Raw genomic sequence first — 20,204 nt, forward strand, 5'->3', positions numbered from 1 at the left:
GGGTTTGCTTGCTTTCATGACAGAGATCACAGCTCTGATACATTTCCCAGGAAGTGCCGCAGGATCAAAGAGATGCTGCTCGTCTTGGCATCTGGTGGCCAAGGCACTAGGCTTTGTGAAAATCCTGGAAACACAGACACAATTCCCAGGAAACACAGCAGGATTTGTTTAGGCCATGGGGGTTTCACGTACTCTAACTTTAGAGATTATGTCCCAGATTTCTTTTTTCGTCAACAACTTTACTGAGGTATAGGTTACATGACGTAACATTCACACACTGTAAGTGTACAATTCGATGATTCTTAGTAAATGTACAGAGCTGTGTGACTATCCGCACAATGCAGTGTTAAAACATTTCCATTGTCCTGAAAAGTCCCACCTGCCCATTTGCAGTGCCTTCCAACCTGCAGTCCCAGCCTCAGGCAACTGTGCATCTGCCTTCCGCCTTCACAGGTTTACCTCTTCTAGACATTTCCTATAAATGGAATCATACGACATGCAGTCTTTTGTGACTGGCTTCTTTCACTAAAGCATAATGTTTCCAAGTTCACGCTTACTGAAGCCTCTATCAAGAGTTCATTCATCTGATTGCTGAATAGTAGTCCATTGTACGGCTAGACCACATTTTATTTATCCACTCATCTGTTTCAGCTTATTAAATCTATAAATCCAACTAAGTGACAAGGCTTATGGGCCTCATCGCAGAAATAAAATAAGAAAGGCTTCCCTAGTTCTAAAGTATTCTAGAATTTCTAAAAGTCTCTGTAATGTGTGAAAATACATCATGAGGATACAATACATTCCCTGGAATTTCTGTGCCTATGGGTGGGTGAGGGGAGGGGAGCTGGTCTCAATAAGTAAACAACATCCCTGAATTTCACTTTTTTATGTTTTAATAAACTATTTGAATACACATAAAGTGTTTCATGCTAATCTCCAAGTCCAGCAAGGTCATCAATTCATGGAACAAGCATTCGCAACGGTGCAAATAGCCCTGTATTAGGATATGTGAAGTGCACAGCCATCTTTATCTCAAGACTGTGCAAATAAATCAGTTTGGGGGTATTTGAAACACCTTTCTCCACCTAAATAGTGTTCAGCTTCCACGGTTGGCCCCCAAAGTCTTAGTAAGGTCGCAGCCTTTATCCAGGACACTATATCGCAGTCTGTACTATTTATATACCACATAAAGGCATCTACCGATTCATTCACTCACCACACGTGTGAATCCAGGGCAGCCTGTGTGCCAGGCATTGTTTTAGACATGGAAGACTCACCAGTGGCAGCCTCATGTGGCTGCTAAGTTTCCATTCTGTGTTGGTGAAAGTCTTTAAGAAATACAGCGTGTTGGGTTGGAGCAACCCAACATCCTCATCACTCTGGTAGGGAAGTCCTTCCCCACTTCCTGGCTCCTCCTCCCCTCCTATCTTCTGGAGGACCTGCTTCTAAGGTGAGGGCTCCCAGGGGCAATGCAGGCCTGGCATCCTGACCCACCACTGCTGCCTGGCCATCTCCAAGTCCATCCACATGCTCCACCCGCATCCTCTGTGCAGGGCCCTCCCAGGACCTCTATCGGACACCCCTCAGTCACACGGGGACAGTTACGCCATGGTCAACTGCTGCTGGCTCACCACCCCTCTCCAGCTGGCCTGCAACCTGTCTAACCACCGCTGACATCGCCCCAGCACAGTAGGTGGGCCTGTCCTGTGGGGACCTCTCCCTGGCCATCAAGTGCTTCATTGGAGGCCGAGGCCTCTCCCAACTGCCCTGCCCAATTAGGCAAGTACTCTATTAAAGCCTGGGTTTCTGATAATTTATCCTACCCAGCTTTCCTAGCACTAACTTTCCCAACGTCAAGTCCACAGCTAGAACAGGCAGGAATTGACTTGACAGGCGTCTCAGAAGCAAATTCTTACTCAGTTCCCACATGTACCTCAACTGGCATGAACCATGGCTTAAGAGCAATGTCTGTTGAACAAAGAAAGGACGGTTAACATCCAGAGCAATTATTTTTGCTTTAGGCTACCAGTTACAAACAATGTTCTCAGCTTTACAAGCGGTAAAGCTTTACAGCAGATCTAAATCTCAGCCCTGTAAAAGGAATCACAGAAGCAGGGTGTGATGCTAAAGCCCATTTGGCTGCAGGATGTCCAGCCATAAATGTCCCTGGCCTCTGTTGGGGACGCTGGCCTGGCACTGAGTGCTTGAGTAGTCCTGGCCGCGGGGCAGCTGCATCCTTGGTGGCTGACTGAGCACAGGTTTGGAAGCCCTCCCCAAGATGTGTCATATCTCCAGCTTCTTTTACAGAAAGGGAAGTTCTTTGTATGGAATTGTATTGGGGTCATTTGGTGAGAAACGGATCTCTTCCGGGAAGTTACAGCAGGCACTAACCATCTTATGTTTCTGCAGACAACGTACAGGAAATGGCTTAGCAGAATTTTTCTTACTGCTTTTTTTTTTTTTTGACTCTGTTTTCCTTTGCATAGGCATATCATATATCGTTGCCAAATGTTGGGTGAATTTGAACTGATTGAAAGCGGCTCCATTTCCTGTGAACAATTTGTCCTTGCTCAATCCTGACTGTCACTTGCCTAGAACTTATTTAATTTCACATCTCAGCAAATACAGTATTATTTCTCCAGTAGAGTTGCCTTCTGATAGCATCAGTCTCCTGGTTATTTATCATACATATCTATAATTGAATTACCTATTGCAGTAATGTAATCTACTCTCAAATGGACATAAAAATGCAACATAAAATAAAATTGTTCCAATGTGTACCTCCTCATCATTCTACGTGAATCCTAGTGTAGCTGATTCCCCAGAGAGATGGTGACAAGTAATGAATGACAGATGGGAAGATAAAGATTAGTGAGTTCATGGCCTTCCAGAAATAAAAGAAATTCACCCTCTAAAACTTTACTCTCTTTTAAAATATAGTGTTTTTCAATATTAATCAGGAAGCCAATTCTAGTACATGTAGGGAAAAAAAGAGTAAAGAATGGAACGATTTACTTTTTTCCAAATGCAACAGGACTAAGCTAATATATTTTAAAACTTAGGAAAGAGAAGTCAAGTGCTCAACTTTGCTCTTGTCAAACAACCATTAACCTTGGACAATAAAAGAAGGTAAAGAAAAAAAGACAACAGCAATTCCTTTGAGAAAATTTTCTGTTTTCTTGAGCCCACCATTGGGTTCATCCTATTTTAAATGTCACACCCCAGGGAACTATATAACTTGTCTTTGAAGTGGCTTCAGAACACTCTGTGAAATTCAGAGCCAAGTTTCCCTAGCTCTAGAACCTTTAGATGGCAAAGATTAATTGTGTCAATACCAGTATGTTATAATAAGTTACTTGTTATACTGGACCTTGGATCAAGTTTTCGTTTGCTTTGTTCTGTTTGGCATAAATTCTGAATCAAAACAAGTGTGTCTACGTATATTCCAGCTTACTTTAATTTTTTCCTCTTTTCTTGCCATTAGAAATTGATTCTATACATATCTAAGACAACCAGTACCCGATAAATTCATCAAAGAAATCAGTGATATCTTTATCAAGCACAACAAAAGCTGCTTCTTCAAACTGCTTCCCAATGAACTAGCGACTCCTCACCTGTTGAATTTATCTTTAAGATGCCACCAATTTGTGCAGGAATTAGAGACAGCAGATTGCCCCCTATCTACAGCTGATCGTTTCTACAAGGCAGCAAGCAGAGTGATAAAAGCCAGTAATTTTCAACAAAACTTCTGTATCTCAATTTTAAAAGGTTGCCAGAGACATATGTGAAAATGTCTACGTTATCAACAACAGTACACAAAGATAGTATAAACAGCTTAAAGTGCTTATGGGTACTCATCTTAGGACTCAAGAAAATCGTTCACTTTCTCTGTATAAATATGCAAATAGACGCGTGTGGGCAGAAATGTACCAGGTTCCACGCACACACTTTGCACGTCGGTGTAACTCAATTTGCTCCAGGGCAAAAGCTACATTTAAAAAAAATTTTTATTTAACTCTAAACATAAAAACGTGTCACTTTTGTGTTATAATTATACTCTAAGCAATTTGCGTACCTGTAGCAACAATGTCAGGAGCATTTTTAAACACAAATATGGTATGATTTTAGAATCAAGAATTATGGGGGATTTACTGCAGGATGTGGGACTTTTCTCAAACACCTGTGCATAGACTACTCCAAAAACGGAATCCTTGACTCTGACATATTATAAACTAATTGACTTGTTCTGTCTCACAAACTGGACGATTCTGTGATCCAAATTTCTTGTTACGGATTAGTTCCTAACCTTAGTTAACTCTAGAGTTACTGATCACTTGTTTACATAATGGAATGTCTTTAGACCTTTGGCTGGACCTTTAATGAAGGTCTGTTCCCCCCTCCGCCACTTTCCCGTATGCATATCAGAAGCAAAGCCTTAATTTCAATGACTTTATAACAACAAAAACAGACATTTGGAATCATTCAAAATAATCACGAAGTTAATAAAAATTATGTAATGATTCAGCTAAGCAGCTTTCTCTACTATCAGGGGCATATGAGACAGTTCCCAAGGAACTGGCATCTGTTATTTTGAGCAATTAGCATACAACACAGAGAAAAGTTTGCTGCTTTTTAACATCTCCGATCAAGAATCTAAAGTGAAGCAAGATTTCTCACTGCAAAGCTGTGAATGGGGATTCAGAAGGTCTAAAAACGCTAAAACTTAAGCAAAAGTTTAGAACATGTGTAATTCATCATGCCCCACTGGCCGACGTCTTTTAACAGCCGCTGCGCTATATGTTTCTATGTTTCATTCTATCCAGACATGGAGAAGAAATCATTTTAAAAGGAGACAGCAGTGAAGAGCACAGGTTTATTTTTACCAAGTTTTGAACATCTCAGAAACTTCTTTTGGACAAAGACAAGCTTTACCACCCAGGAGACCAAAGTCTTTGCTCACAGCAGGAATCTCACAGCTGTTTGCCATTAAAACAACCAAATAAGTTAGTGTAGTTTGTAAAAGGCATAAAATGATTAGCATCATCCACCTTCTCCCTATTAAGGAAGTACATACAAGGCTAAAAGCATGTAAAAGCAGGTACCAGTTCATCACCCCCACAATTCCATGAGTGTGCAAATGATGAGTGTGACCCGTGCAGCCCTGTGGATGAGCTGCTATTTCGTGGCAAAGTTTCTGCAAGAAAGAAACTCAAGAAAAAAGAAATCTGCTTCAAGGGGCCCAAGCAGTTACATTTCAGACTGCTTTTTCATTTAAGACAAGCATGGCAAAAAATCTTTGGGGGTACAAAATCCCTGTTTCCTCTGCAGTAAACGTAGACATAGACAGGAATAGTTATTTAAATGATACACAAGTTAAGGTATTATCTGCTTGAACTGAAAGTGTGAATTGGTCACTCAAACTAGTGTATGATAAATTTTACCCTCTCTTCAATAATGAAAGTGGCATTAACTAGCAATTAATTTAGCAATCCTAATTAGGTGTTAAAAATCTTCCCTGGTAAAGTCTGTTTTTGTCTTTCTGTGTCTCCTTAGGAAAGACTAACTCTATAATTAATAACATATCTGTCGTTTCCAAAGGTGGCCATCGTGACAGAACTCTTCTGGATAAGCTAACTGTGACATACAATTGTTTTGCTTAAATACGAGATTCAACATAAACCTCAATTTAAAAAAAAGATGCGACAATTATTTGTAACTCCTGGCATTTTAACTAATGTGCACCTGAGAACTTAATGTCAATATTAAACATAACTCACCTGATCTTCACTCAATTTCAATTTCTTTCTGAGTAAATACAGCGGTCACAGGGAGGAAGACAGATGCACAAACAGGAACCGTTTACAAGGATACGTTTGTCTCTGAAAGGAGTCTTTCTACTTAAGGGCCTTGAGTTTGGAAACCACCTTTCCTCTCCCTTCTTCTAACAAGGCTGACAGCTCCCTCAGGTCAACAGACCAACTCCTCCACCACCCTCCACCTCTGTGAAATCACTGCAAGATCCGCCTGGTCTCGCTTTGCTGACTCGGACCTCCACCCACTCACCCAGCACCGAGTGCTCCTAGCATCCTCTCGCCCTCTTCCTGCGCTCGCTCTCAGCGCCCCCTGCCGGGGATCCCGGGGACGCCGCAAGCGCAGGAAAGTTAAATCCCAACTCTGAACAGCCGCATCCAGGTACAAAGCAAGGAAAGGGCGAGGAGGTGAACGCGCTTCCCGCCAAATCCCGGGGAATCGGGATCTGCCTGCGCTAGGCCGGGCACCAAGCGCCGCGGGGAGCGATCCCGGGGAGATCACTCCTCGGCGGCGGCTCCATCGCACGTCTTCCCTCCGGCGCCCAGATCTACCTCCGGCCCCGAAATCCTGAGCCAGGGGATGCGAAATCATGGAGCGGCGTAGAGACGCCCGCGGAAAGGGACTGGCCTGGCTACAGAACATGGAGCAAGTGGTTCCCCAGGCACCTGCATCCCTGGCCACGGCGTTCAGGGCGACCGCCAGCCTCAGTCTCCCTCATTAACCAAAGCGCTCGGTGGAGTTGAGCCCAAGTCCCACCGCCTCCCGGGTTCTCGCGAGCGCCGCAAAGCCCCAGTAACTCGCCCAGAAAAACCTTGCCCCAGGCGGCGATTACCGGACTGCGAAGTGTCGGCCACTGGGACCCCTGCCTGTAGCTCCCGACGATGCGAGCCTGGACACGCGCCGGCTGCGTGCAAAGACCTCCACTGCGCACCTTATGGAGGTGTTGGGTAGGGGTGCCCTCTCTCCCACCGCCCGGACGCCCACCGGGTCGCTTCCGCTCCTTAACCTCTGCACACTCAGACCTCTGCAAAGGCAGAGACACAAACTTCCAACCCGTGTACTAGCTCAACTGTGCGCGCCCCTGCACTGACGGTAGCCCTGACCCTGCACCCGGGCTGCCCCCCGCCCAGTGCCTGCAGATCGACCCGGCCCAAGATCGACTCGACCCACCCGCCGGCCACTGCCGCCCCCGGGCCCTGGCCCCAACGGGGCTCGGTCGGGGCTGCGGCTACGGCCACACGGGGACGGGGCGGGGGGTCGCTCACCAGGTGGGAGGCGCACTCCTCGTGCCAGTATCCAGCGCCGGGGACCCGGAGCGGCTCTGAGGGTCTTCTTCAGCGCCCGGCGAGGGAAGTCGAGGCAGCAGCCGCCGCCCCCCGCCACTTGCCCAGAGCCAACCCCAACTCGCTGCGCTCCGGGCTGGGGCGCCGGCTCGAGCGCCAGGCGCACCGTCCCCGGGCGCACGGCCGGACCGGGGTTGAGCAGGTTCGCGCCCAACGGGGTCGTCGGGCGAGGAGGCAAATTCGGGTGCTCCAGCCAGCTCCGCAGAGGAGCCCGAATGGGAGAGGGGAGCCCCTCGGATGGGCCACAAGGGCCGGGCCGCCCCAGCCGAGAGAAGTGGACGGTGGGGGCCGCCGCCGGGGAGGGACCGCGAGCGGCCGGGGGCTGCGGAGCCCACCCGCGGCGGGAGTGCGGCGCGCGGGAGCGGACACAGGGAGAGCAGCCGCCGCCAGCGCCGCCTTCCCGGCGAGTAGAGCTGCGAAGGGAGCACGGGCCGGGAGCGCGGGACCGCCTCGCCCCGCCCCCGGCCCCGCCCAGGCCCCGCCCCCGCCGCCGCGCCTCCTCCTCCTCCTCCTCCTCCTCCTCCTCCTCCCAGCCCGGCTGAAACCCGAGCGCCCCACCCGGTGCCTGACCTCCCTGGGCCCCTCCCCTGACACCTCCCCTTCCCGGGACCGGACCCCCTCCGCTCCCCCGGCGTCCCCCTGGACTCCAGGGGCTCCACTGCTGCCTGCCCAGTGCGACTGCGCCCGAGCGTGGACTTTCAGGGACGCCCTCTCCCCCGCCTTGCAGAGACTTTCTGTAGCTCCTCCGCCCCCGGTCCCGCAGCTCCGACGTGGCTGCTGCGGGGGGAGGGGGCCGGGGGAGAGTGGAGGGGCGGCATAAAGGGCCGGAGGCAGCGCGGGCGGAGACCCGAGATGTGGCGCGTCCACTCCGCCGGCCTCAGCTCCAGGTACGTGCACGTCCCCCGGCTGAATCCGGCCGTGTGATGAGAGCGGGGGCAGGGGCCGCGGGGTCCTCCCGACTCCGACTCTGTGATTTTGTTCTTTCTGTGCGACATCCTCCTGCGCGCTCTGAGCTGGAAACTTCTTAAAGACCGAGGGAGTTGCTGCGGGTTCTTGGAGGAGCGATTTGGGGGTGCGCCTCCCGGCTAGATCGGGTCAGTTTCAGCAGAGTTGAGTTAGAGAAACGAACAGATGCGGCGAACCAGGGAGGCAGGTCAGGGGGTCCCCAGATGGCCACAATGAGCGTTAAGAGAGGGGCCCGCAGGTGGACGAAGTCATCTCGTCCAATTATGGGGCAAATGTTATTGATACTTGCTGCCCTTTTGCCGAATCTTTCGCCTTTATCGAGCGAGTACTCAGGTGAAAAGATTCGTAATTGGAAAGCAGAGTACCTTTCAAGACTCCTGGAATTTGTTGCAAAATTTGTTGAAACTCTGTTGCAAAACTTCGGTAGGGAAAGCTGTAGGGTCGCGCCTGACCCTTTCCTTCTGGATGGGGGTGGGGAACAGTCTCTCTGGGCCCTTTTTTCTCCATCTCGGCCTCAAAGGGTGGCTTTCAAGTTTCCCTTGCGTAAGGAAACTCATGAACGTCCCCACCACGACCCTCTTACCGCAGTGACAATGGAAAGCTCTACGGCCCACATTCACACAGCCGCTTCAGGGCCAGTGGCCGGGTCTTGAGATTCCCGATAGTGGGAGTGGCCCAGCGTGCCCAAGACTGTGCCCTTGAGTTCAGCTACAAGACAAAGAACCCATCTCTGGCTGCAAGGTGTCATGGCTCCCGCTGTAGCCACGCAGATCCAAGAGAAAAACAATCGAAAAACAAATTGACATTGATTTGTCTTTATTTTCTAGAAATATTTTTTTTAATAAAAGAATTAAATGAAAGTAGTTCCGCAGGTTTCCATGGAAGCTCAGCCCAGCCTCAGAACTCCAGTCTCTCTGTAGCGCTGGTGATGGAGCTGCTGTGGGTACTCAAGGCCTCACTCGGATTTCCTTTAAGATGTCCGGAGGAAATGTCAGTAGCTGGGCGGGTCTCGGAGGTGCATTCTTCCTTGGGTTGTGCTGGGAGCGCTCAGCCTGGTGCCTGGCAGCTGCCGGGCTCCTGGGGCCTTAATGGAAAGCTTAACACGCCTCCTTCTGTGCTTGACACGTGGGGCACTAGCTCCATTCCCGACATTCCGATTCTCCTGTCTACGTGGCACGGAGGCCCAGGAGCGCTCCCCCGGGAGGAGGAGGCTGGCCAAGGTCTAGCCCGGCTGCTCTGTCCCTGGGGAGGTGGGGAGGGGAGGGAGGACACTGTCTTACACCTGACCTTGCAACCCTTGGGTGGATATGCCGACCTTGTATCCTCCAGACGCCAGGGCAAAGGGAGAAAGAAACTAGAGCCCAAATGTGTTTAACTACTCCTTGTACTTTGCCCCTCAACACTACAGTTAAAGGCGTTAAAAAAAAAAAAATTCTCTGCATATAGAGAGCTAAGCAGTGGGAAGGAAGTAGCTATCTACTCCATAACCCAGGAGGGCTAGTATCATTTAACTCAATAAGTTATGTAACTTTATGTGTATGTTTGGGGGGGGGGTCGATTTTACAGGTACTTTACAGACTACACCAAAGCATTATTAAAATATGTATTTTTAGTGATAATGAATTACAAATACATTAATAATAAAAATGAGGAATGGGAGAAACCAAATAATAATTTAGGGTGCATCCTTAGTTTTAAAGCAAAATGGAACTAAACTGAAGTCATGATTTTGCCTTGTGACCTGGAGAAAGTTCCTGAACTTTTCTGAGGTATAGTTTCTTCATCAGGAGCTTAAACAAACCTGATGTTACATAGGTCCTCTGTAAACATTAAAGGAAAAAGAAAGTGACATAAGTGAAATACTCACCTAGGGCCCAACACAGAAGTAGGCTCCCTACAACAAAAATTATTTAAAAGAATCCACAGGTGTTTCCTTTTTCCACATGCAATTTCTGGGATTTTTCCTTAGAACTACTCACTGAAGAAATTCTGGCATTAGGCTGCTACACATCGCAGCCAAGACTGGAGGTGATCATTTCAAAACAAAACTGTTTAGTTCTCTTCCTTTAAAAATGAAATCATAGCTTTCCCTAAACTGTGTTAGGTAAGCCATGCAGTTAATGTAAAAGAATGAGAAATCCAACTAAACATGTGGTGGAAATGATGAATTCTGGGGCGCTGATTCATGTGATTTGAAAAACGCCATCCATTTCCTGATTCACCTCAGTTTCTGGGTGAAACTATGAAGGATCTCTTATGTCTCTGAAATAAGTAATTGATTTTGTCTTGTCTTTACTTCCCTCCCTTGTGCTTGAATTCCAGCCACATGGTTAAACTGCCAACTTAGAGGAGAGAAGCCAGGAGGGGGCTGCAGAGAACATCACCCAGAAGAGATCATGATGCTGCTGTGGGTCACAAGTGACCTTAAAGGGAAACCTTGTTGTTTGTGATCCTTACAATGTGATGAGATTATATTAATATCATGAAAAACTTCAGCCCAGAAGTTGTGACTCTAGACATTTACATCATAACTGGATTTTCCTACCAATGAGGTGGGAACACGTTACAATCACCATCAACATATGTTCTCTTTTCACCCCTATTTTCCTTCTTTTAGATCCATGGCATTTAAGAATTGAAACAACTGCTGGATCATCTGATCAACTCCATCAGTTTTTTTTTCTTAAAATGGCCAAACATTGATAAAAAGATATCTGTTTGAGCATCACTAAAATTGCTCAATGCTGCTTTTTGTTCACCAATTTTAAGTATTTGGAAGACCCATGATTAAGGTTGCAGGTGACATTGGGATGCTCCCTAGAATTTTTACAGATGAAGAATCGCTGAGAAAGGAGAGTTCAGTGAGTCATCAGCTCCTACTCACATCCCTTGAGCTTCCCCAGAAACTCTTTAGGTTTTTTTTAACCCAAGAAACGCTCACTCCCCTTTTAGTGTATCAGCCCACTCCCCTGGCAGAGGTAAGCAGACCAGTTTTATTCAAAAAAAAGCAGCCCAGAAACTAGGACAGAATAGAAAGAATAGTTATGGCACATCTGAGAATGAGCATGGCATGGGACAAAGTGCAATTTTCTGGGCCTTAAATGGAAGGACCAGGTCAACCACGTGGGCACCAGCGCTCTGCCAGTCTGTGCACTGGACATTCCATCATGTCCCCTTCTCTGAAGTCTCAGTTTCCACCCACGTCCATCCAGGGCCTGCTTCAAGCTTCCCACGTCTGGTCAGGCGAACATGCTTTGCCACTGCTGGTTGTTCCATGCAGGTTAGTACAGAGTAACCTGGCCCTCGCCCCATCCAAGTGAGCTCTGCTCACCAGTGAGCTCTCTTGATCTAACTTCACAGGTGAAAACCACCTTCCCAGACCTCACAGCCACGTTCAAGGGAACAGCCTGCTTGAAATCTGTCTACTGCGGACCTCAGCAAGAACTCAAGGATACAACAATCAGAGCATATATTCAACAAGAAATGCTCACTTATTTTTTACTTAGAAAAGCTTAGTAATTAATCTCACTTTCAGTAAGGGTCTATTAATAAAAGATGTGTTTTACCTCAGCTATGTATCCAGAAGACCAAAGTATTCTAGAAATCTGAAGTATTTTTCCTTGTGTTTATGGTTAAATGTCTAGATATATTTTCTAGCAACCCACTTTCCTTAAAATAAAATCGGTATGCTCAAAATACCTCAAGTCGCCTTTTTATAACCATTGTATGGGTGTGGGGTGGGGGAAAATGCTAAGTTTAAAAGATTGCGGGAATACCTAGAGGAAATGTAAATGGTTTGCAGCATGGAGATAAAACACTCCTGAGTGTAATTTTCTGACATTGAGCCTTGTATATATCTTGAGTATCTATAAGCAAAGAAAGACTGTACTTTAAAATATATATATATGTTTGATACTTATTAATCAATGTCCTCTATATCCCTCTGTCTTTGGAAATAGAGCTTTGGTGGGGAAATAAGTACCTTTGGGAATATATTTTAAAAAATAATGCTTATCCTACATAGATTTAGAAACACAAATTAGTCTGTTTTAGTTTATTCCATCATTTATGAGGGAGATCAACTCATACTTATCTTTAGTTCAATGAAAAGGATATCTACTAAGTGAAATTACACCAGTAGGCAAAGTGTCTTCTGAAGCAAATCAGCAGGAAGATGAACTGTTAAGGATCCTGTCGCACCGTCTGTCAGATCTCATTTCAGACCCTCCTTTCCATTCCTGTTAGTGTTGCCTTAATGCAGAATGTCAACTTCTCTCACCCAGAATACCAACCCCTCCTCTTACCTGTCTCCCCGTCACCCCTAGTCTATATCACTACACCACAGTGATCATCTGCAAACAGCAACCCCTGCCCCCATCACCCTTAATAACACAGACCCCCTGATTATATTTAAACTGCAATCTATCTTCCTGGCTTTGAAAATAAATTTTTTGTCTTGCACCTAGGTTTGACCATGGAACTTAGCCATGACAAATAAGATGTAAGTCCCTGGGATTCCAAGGAAGGCTTCATAAAGGGGGGCAACACCTACCTGGGTGTACTCTTTCTTGCCCTTCCCTCCCCCTTCCAGATTCCTGCCTGGAACTTGGTAGTGATAGTTGAAATTCCAGCCACCATCTTGGACTTGTAAGTTAACCTTAGGATATAAGCCATGAGCTAGGGATAGTAAAGCTGGGAAGAAAAAAAAAAAAAAAAAAAAGGCCTGAATCCCTAGTGACTTTAAGGAGGCTCCTTATCAGCCCGGGATTGCTACCTGCAGACTTCATAACATGAAAAAGAAATGACTTTCCCTTCTGTTTTATCCATCATTGTCTCTATTCTGCTTTTTGCAGAAGAATGGGATTTCTAACTGACAGAACACGTAAGACTCTTCCAGATCCAGCATCCCTGCAGGTTCATCTCTCAGCATTACCACCCATGCAGCCCTCCTTCTCTCCATCCCTCCCTCCCACACTGCTTTTCTGCTTGCAGTATAGCTTGTTGCCTGGCATGTGCCCGGCACTTGGATGCAGGTTGAGTAGAAGGGAGAGCAGCACAACCAATGCCTGCCCTTTCAGAATTACCTTGGGGAGGTGGGAATCAATGACTGATCTCACAAGTATGTCAGCATAAGCCCTGGGAAGTGCTATGAAAGGCAAGTTTTGGAGTGTCTGCTTTAGTCTGGGGAGTCAGAACAGGCATCATTGAGAAGGTGGCATTTGAGCTGACATTGGAAGGATAAGTAGTGACTAACAAGAAAATGGGGGAAGAGAGTAAGAGTCCAGGAAAAAGCAGAAATATTTAACTTTAGAAGTTAACTCATACATAGTTGTTAAAATATTAAGGATAGTAATCGTAATTGCAAAAGAACAGCCGCAGATACAATCTTCTAAAACAGTAGAGAGGAAAGAAGATGAAATAAAGACAACTTGATCAATCCAGTAGAAGGCTGGAAAGGGAATGAAGACAACTGTAAAGAAAAAAATTGTAGAAAGAAAAACTAGAGGAAATTAAGTAAATATATAAAATCTAGTTATATCAGAAAGCACAATAACACAAAGGGAAAAATACACCAGACAAACATCAGTCAGAATAAAGCTAGTTTACAAATACTAATATCAGAAACACAGATATTTAGATTAAAATCTTTTTCAGTAAAAATATTTACTATCTAAAAATGATTTGGTTCATTAGGAAATACAAATATGTATACAACTAACAAAAGAGTTTCAAAATATAAAAAGTAAAAATCTACAGTATTGTAAGGAAAATTCACAAATCCTCAATCATTGATGGAGCATATTTCTCTCACTAATTTATGGATCCACAGGAAAAAAAAATTGTATGAATTTAGATATCCAGAGAAAAGCAATTAGCAAGGTTATTCTAATGGATATATCAAATGCTCGTGCAAGATTTAGAAAAATTAATCAAGTCTGGGGCTGCAAAGCAAGTCTCAATAAATTTTGAATAGTTAGTACCATGATTAGGTTACAAATTAATAATTTAAAAAAGAATTTAGAAAACTTCACATTTGTCAGTTGTAAGCCATATTTCTAATAACACATGTGACAAAGAAGACATAATGGAAATCAGAAAAATTCATATGTTGCATAAAAATACAACATGTAAAACTTATGTAATATAGGTAAAGTCATCTTTACAGAGAAATTTAGCCTTAAGTACTTATATTAGGAAGGAAGCAGTGAATTTTTTTCTTCCAGCTTTATTGAGATATAATTGACATGCAGCACTGTATACGTTTAAGGTGTACAGCATAATGATTTGACTTACATCATAAAAAGATTGTCACAGTAAGTTTAGTGAACATCCAACATCTCATATAGATAAAAATCTAAAGAAATAGAAAAAAATGGTTTTTTGGGGGGGGATGAGAACTCTAAGAAGGACTGCAATAAACAAGCTAAATGTCTAATTCAAAACCCAGAGAAAGAACAGAGCAAGGAAAATAATGTAGTTACTATCACATTTTAATGAAATAAGCTATAAAGATACAATAGAGAGAATGGACAATACCAAAGCTGTTTTTAAAAAATCATAAAAGATTAATAAAATAGACCTCTGAAAAGATATGTAACTCACTAGAAAAAAATCAGCTTTAGAAAACTAACTAAAGAAGAAATGAAAATCCAAAAACACTTATAACCATTAAAGAAACTGAATCAGTAAAAAGAAGAACAGGCAAACAGGCCTGCATGGTTTTCTAGGAAGATTCTAACAAATATTCAAGGCACAATTAATCCCTATTCTATGAAAGTTATTCCAATGAATACAAAAACCATAGACCAAACTCCTCAAAATTCAAGGATGTTTTATCATTAGAAAATATACCAATATAAAGCACCTCATCAACAGAATAAAAAAGAAAAACCGTATGATCATTTGAGAAACTACAAAATATGCTTTGATAAAATTCAACATATATTTATCATTTTAAAAAACCTCTTAGCTGTTAGACTAGTAGTATAGACCTAAATGTAAGATCGGACACTATAAAACTCTTAGAGGGAAACATAGGAAGAACACACTTTGACATAAATCACAGCAAGATCTTTTTCTGATCCACCTCCTAGAGTAATGGAAATAAAAACAAAAATAAACAAATGGGACCTAATGAAACTTACAAACTTTTGCACAGCAAAGGAAACTACAAACAAGACAAAAAGACAACCCTCAGAATGGGAGAAAATATTTGCAAAGGAAGCAACTGACAAAGGATTAATCTCCAAAATATATAAACAGTTCATGCAGCTCAATATTAAAAAAAAAACAAACAACCCAATCCAAAAATGGGCAGAAGACCTAAATAGACATTTCTCCAAAGAAGACATACAGATGGCCAATAAGCACATGAAAAGCTGCTCAACATCACTTATTGTTAGAGAAATGCAAATCAAAACCACAATGAGGTATCACCTGACACCAGTTAGAATGGGCATCATCAGAAAATCTACAAACAACAAATGCTGGAGAGGGTGTGGAGAAAAGGGAACCCTCTTGCACTGTTGGTGGGAATGTAAATAGATACAGCCACTATGGAGAACAGTGTGGAGGTTCCTTAAAAAACTAAAAATAGAACTACCATATCATCCAGCAATCCCACTACTGGGCATATACCCAGAGAAAACCATAATTTCAAAAGACACACGCACCCCAATGTTCCTTGCAGCACTGTTTACAATAGCCAGGTCATGGAAACAACCTAAATGCCCATTGACAGGCGAATGGATAAAGAAGATGTGGTACAATGGAATATTACTCAGCCATAAAAAAGAACAAAATTGGGTCATTTGTAGAGACGTGGATGGATCTAGAGACTGTCATACAGAGTGAAGTAAGTCAGAAAGAGAAAAACAAATATCGTATATTAACGCATATATGTGGAACCTAGATAATGGTACAGATGAACCTGTTTGCAGGGCAGAAGTAGAGACACAGATGTAGAGAACAAACGTATGGACACCAAGCAGGGAAAGAGGTGGGGGTGGTGGTGGAGGGATGAATTGGTCAATTGGGATTGATACGTATACCCTGATGTGTATAAAATGGATGACGAATAAGAATCTGCTCTATAAAAAAATAAATAAAATAAAATTCCAAAAAAAATAGACTAGTAGTAGAAAGAAATTTACCTAATCTAATAGAGTATACACACACACACACACACACACACAAACAAACTTGACGTTTAATTGTGAGAAGTTGGAGATATTTACTTGAAAGAGAAGATCAACGCCAGTATGCACATATCAACACCTTTATTCAACACAGAAACAATGGTTGAAAAGGAAGAAACAAACTTTAAATTGCAGACTGTATAAGTGTCTCCAGTAAAACCACTTAAGAACATCTACAGATAAATAATTAGAATAAAGAGAAAGTTCTGCAAGGTTTCTAGATAGAATCTCAACATGCAAATCAATTGTGTTCCCATAAGCCAGCAGCAAATAGCAGAAAATATAATTTAGAAAAGATAACAGTAACCAAAAAAAACACCAATTGTTACGTAGGAATAATGTTGGCAAAAGATATGTTGAACCTTTGTGGAAAACTTATAAAACTAAATTTTAAGATCCTAAAGATGATCTAAATAAATCAATCCTATCTCACTTTTAAGGGTGGAATGATTCAGTGTATAATATCCTGAACATGACATATTCATTTCGAAATGTCCATCTTCTGCAAATTAATCCTTAAATACAATGTAGGTCCAGTCAAGATCTCGACTGGCTCTATGGAACGTAGGTAGATCCTAAAATGTATAAGCAAGGCAAGAGCAAATATTTAGGAGTGGTTAAGTAATTGCTGTAGAAAATGAACAAGATAGACAGGAGTCATTAGATATCAGTACTGTTCATAAAGCTATAGCAATTATGACATTTATGTATTGGCACAGAGAGAGACAGAGAAAACAATGGCGCAGAGGGCCCATAGACAGACGCCCACGTACGCCAGCTTTAACATGCGAAAAAGGGGCTCACTGGGGAGAAGTGGCGCTCAAATTGGGTCTAAGACAATTGACTATCCCGATGCAAAAACATTACATCAGATACTTCCCTCAAGCCAGTCATAGAAATAACTTCAGGTCGTCGGCTGGGGTCGGTGGCGCGGACTTGGGTCGGCGGAGACGGAGGCCCTCGCTGGCCAGCGGAGGGTCTCAGGGAGGTGAAGGAGAAGACAGGTCAACTGAAGGAGTCACATCGGGTCAGAAGAAGGAAGAGTCTCAAGCTCTAAGAGAGTCAAGAAAAGCACACAAAAGCAAAGAAAGGGGACGGAGGAAGATGGCGGAAGAGTAAGACGCGGAGATCACCTTCCTCCCCACAGATACATCAGAAATTCATCTACACGTGGAACAACTGCTACAGAACACCTACTGAACGCTGACAGAAGACCTCAGACCCCCCAAAAGGCAAGAAACTCCCCACATACCTGGGTAGGGCAAAAGAAAAAAGAATAAACAGAGACAAAAGGATAGGGACGGGACCTGCACCAGTGGGAGGGAGCCGTGAAGGACGAAAGGTTTCCACACACTAGAAGCCCCTTCATGGGCGGAGACTGCGGGTGGCGGGGGGGGAAAGCTTCGGAGTAGCGGAGGAGAGCACAGCAACAGGGGTGCGGAGGGCAAAGCGGAGAGATTCCGGCACAGAGGATCGGTGCCCTCAGGCACACACCAGCCCGAGAGGCTTGTCTGCTCGGCCGCCGGGGCGGGCAGGGCTGGAAGCTGAGGCTCGGGTATCGGGTTTCAGTCAGAGCGCAGGGAGAGGACTGGGGCTGGCGGCAGGAAGAGAGCCTGAAGGGGTTAGTGCACCACGGCTAGCCCGGAGGGAGTCCGGGAAAAAGTCTGGAGCTGCTGAAGAGGCAAGAGACATTTTCTTCCCTTTTGTTTCCTGGTGCGCGAGGAGAGGGCATTAAGAGCGCTGCTTAAAGGAGCTCCAGAGACGGGCGCGAGCTGCAGCTTAAAGGCGCGGACCCTGGAGACGGGCGTGGGACGCTGGGGCTGCTGCTGCCGCCGGCACAACACCTGTGTGCGAGCACAGGTCACTGTCCACCCCCACTTCCGGGGAGCCTGTGCAGCCCGCCACTGCCTGAGTCTCGGGACCCAAGGACGGCTTCCCCGGGAAAGCGCACGGAGCGCCTCGGGCTAGTACAACGTAACGCCGGTCTCTGCCGACGCAGGCCCACCCCGCACTGCGTGCCCCTCCCTCCCCTCGGCCTGAGTGAGCCAGAGCCCCCGAATCAGCGGCTCCTTTAAACACGTCCTGTCTGAGCAAAGAACGGACGCCCTCCGGCGACCTACGCGCAGAGGCGGGGCCAGGTGCAAGGCTGAGACCCGGGAGCTGTGAGAGCAGAGAAGAGACAGGGAAATCTCTCTGTGCAGCCTCGGAGGCAGCGGATTAAAGCTCCACGGTCCGTTTGATGTGCCCTGCGTCTGTGGAATACATGAATGGACAGCGAATCCTCCCAAATTGAGGAGGTGGACTTTCAGGACAAGATTTAAGATTTTTTCCCCTTTTCCTCTTTTTACAACGAATTATCCCAAATTAAGGAGGTGGACTTTGGGAGCAAGATTTCAGACTTTTTCCGCTTTTCCTCTTTTTACAACGAATTATCCCAAATTGAGGAGGTGGACTTTGAGAGCAAGATTTTCGGTTTTTTCCCCCTGTTCTTTTTTGTGAATGTGTATGTGTATGTGTATGCTTCTGTGTGAGATTTTCTCTGTATAGCTTTGCTTCCACCATATGTCCCAGGGTTCTATCTGTGCGTTTTTTTTTTCAAAAATTACTTTTTTATTTTAATCATGCTACTATATTTTATACTTTATTCTATTTTACTTTATCTTCTCTCTTTCTTTTTTACCTACTTTCCCTTCCTCCATCCCTCCCTCCGCCCCTCCTTTCTTTCTTTCTCTCTTCCTTTCCTTCCTCCCTCCCTCCCTCCTGTCTTTCTTTCTCTCTTCCTTTCCTTCCTCCCTCCCTCCCTCCTGTCTTGCTTTCTTTCTTTCTTTACTTCCTCCCTCCCTCCCTTCTTCCTTTCACTCTTTCCTTTTCTTTCCTTCCTCCCTCCCTCCCTCCTTTCTTTCTTCCTTCCTTCCTTCCTTCCTTTCTTTCTCTCTCTCTTTCTTTCTGCTACTAATTCTTTCTTTCCACTTTTTCTCCCTTTTATTCTGAGCTGGGTGGATGAAAGGCTCTTGGTGCTGCAGCCAGGAGTCAGTGCTGTGCCTCTGAAGTGGGAGAGCCAACTTCAGGACACGGATCCACAAGAGACCTCCCAGCTCCACATAATATCAAGTGGCGAAAATCTCCCAGAGATCTCCATCTCAACACCAGCACCGAGCTTCAGTCAACGACCAGCAAGCTACAGTGCTGGTCACCCTATGCCAAGCAACTAGCAAGACAGGAACACAACCCCACCCATTAGCAGAGAGGCTGCCTAAAAACATAATAAGGCCATAGGCACCCAAAACACACCACCAGACGTGGACCTGTCCACCAGAAAGACAAGATCCAGCCTCAACCACCAGAACACAGGCACTAGTCCCCTCCACCAGGAAGCCTACACAACCTACTGAAACAACCTTAGCCACTGGGGACAGACACCAAAAACAATGGGAACTACGAATCTGTAGCCTGCAAAAAGGAGACCCCAAACACAGTAAGATAAGCAAAATGAGAAGACAGAAAAACACACAGCAGGTGAAGGAGCAAGATAAAAACCTACCAGACCTAACAAATGAAGAGGTAATAGGCAGTCTACCTGAAAAAGAATTCAGAATAATGATAGTAAAGATGATCCAAGATTCTATTTCCAAGATCCATAATCTTGGAAATAGAATAGACAAAATGCAAGAAACAGTTAACAAGGACCTAGAAGAACTAAAGATGAATCAAACATCAATTAAAAACACAATAAATGAAAGGAAAAATACTCTAGATGGGATCAATAGCAGAATAACTGAGGCAGAAGAACGGATAAGTGAGGTGGAAGATAAAATAGTGGAAATAACTGCTGCAGAGCAAAATAAAGAAAAAAGAATGAAAAGAACAGAGGACAGTCTCAGAGACC

At 44.8% G+C, this 20,204-nt stretch overlaps 1 protein-coding gene and 1 long non-coding RNA gene across 3 annotated transcripts in view; one reads left to right on the forward strand and one right to left on the reverse strand.

The window, feature by feature from the left end:
- Positions 1 to 7,480, reverse strand: part of SEMA5A (semaphorin 5A) — a 493,904-nt gene extending 486,424 nt beyond the window's left edge. For both annotated transcript variants that reach the window (XM_081231009.1, XM_081231008.1), the window contains exon 1: positions 7,077 to 7,480. The gene's annotated coding sequence lies outside the window, so the exon portion shown is untranslated. The remainder of the gene's footprint in view (positions 1 to 7,076) is intronic.
- Positions 7,481 to 7,722: 242 nt separating this feature from the next.
- On the forward strand, positions 7,723 to 11,885 carry LOC308616611. Its single transcript, XR_014015731.1, has 3 exons — positions 7,723 to 8,041; positions 10,443 to 11,400; positions 11,481 to 11,885. It is a non-coding gene; the product is annotated as an uncharacterized lncRNA (long non-coding RNA).
- The last annotated feature ends 8,319 nt before the right edge of the window (positions 11,886 to 20,204 follow it).

This window comes from Mesoplodon bidens, assembly GCF_964165515.1.
Source record: "Mesoplodon bidens genome assembly, chromosome: 4".
In the NCBI taxonomy this organism is placed as follows: Eukaryota; Metazoa; Chordata; class Mammalia; order Artiodactyla; family Ziphiidae; genus Mesoplodon; species Mesoplodon bidens.